Genomic DNA, 1,422 nt, shown 5'->3' with positions numbered 1-1,422 from the left:
TTAGTGTGCTGAAGTGATTTATGTGATGATGGAATTTAGCAGTAAACATTGGTGTTCTTTTTTTTCCCCTCATTTTCATTATTAGTGTGTGTAACTTTCTCTGTGCTTGAGGCTTTTTCCATATGGTTTCATCAATGCGGTAGCTATGAGGCATACAGATAAACTTCCAGTGTACTGTGAACAGCACACGCACACTATCTGCTGGTCAAATGGTGTAATAGCTCAAAGAATTTTTTTGTTTGTCTTTTTAAACGGTGACACAAATCAAAAATGGATATTCAGTATATCCACTTTAATAAGCAAATTGTCACAATACTACTTTACTGTACTTTATGCTAAACTTGTTCTTAAATATTTAGCCACAAAATGTTCCTGTTACAGTAAGTGCCAGAAAAATGTGTGATATGTGGCTTACCACATTCTGACCTGCTTTCATTTGGCAGCAGTGAGTTCCACGCTCCATGAGCTGAGACTTTGGGAGGTCGTTGTGCCCTGGGAGTGTAGGGATGAGTCAACTTCCTGATTCGGCGATGTCTCTGTGTTGCGCTCTCTCTGGGGATTACGGCACCAGACCATCTCCAGGAATGCCTTTTCATACCAATCGTTTTTTCCTAACTTGCTCACTTTTGGAGCATAAATACAAAAGCTGTGTATATTCTGTACAGAATGTATACATTATAGGTCTAAATGCTACTACAGTGACATTGAAAGGCAATAATATAACAATCACTTGCTGTTTCCCAGTTTTTTTATTAGTCATGAAAAATGTCCGTACTGTAGAAGATTCGACAAAGTCAAACATTAACGAGCACAATATTTCTATGATGATTGAGCACAAACAGTCCCAGCTTTATTGGACACAAGGGACATTGAATTTGATGGTGAAATAATTAGGAGATCATGTGTTTAAATAAGTTTAAAGCATTTTCATGACTACCTGGGTTTTCAACTTTTCTTTGCAGTTTGGAAATGAAGATTTGCCGCGTGAGGGCTCCGTTAGTTCTCCTTTTGCTCCGTTTCCACAGGGGGTGGATGGGTGGAGGCGGTGAAAGTGCTCATGTGAGATGCCTTCAGTTATTACACAGCATGTGTCATCTGAGGTCACAACCTAGAAAATCCATCAATAGTTAGTGGATTTTTGTAGTATGACTATTATTGATAACATGGTAGACGATTAAATCATATTTAACTATTAGCTATTTTGAAATATAATTTAAAAACACATTTGACCTCATGTCTTCTCGGCTGAACCAAACACACACCCGTGGGAAAGTCCTGAGTACTGGACTTTTTTCAACTTAACAAAAGCTGAGTTAAGTTCAACCTACAGTAACATACCCCAGCTTTACAGAAGTGAAACTCCTTTGTTAACCTATAGTTAGAGCGTTGCATCATTTTCTGTCTCTATTAAAAGTAACTGAG

This window comes from Betta splendens, chromosome 14 (genome assembly GCF_900634795.4).
Source record: "Betta splendens chromosome 14, fBetSpl5.4, whole genome shotgun sequence".
Taxonomy (NCBI): domain Eukaryota; kingdom Metazoa; phylum Chordata; class Actinopteri; order Anabantiformes; family Osphronemidae; genus Betta; species Betta splendens.
This window is presented reverse-complemented; position numbering follows the sequence as displayed.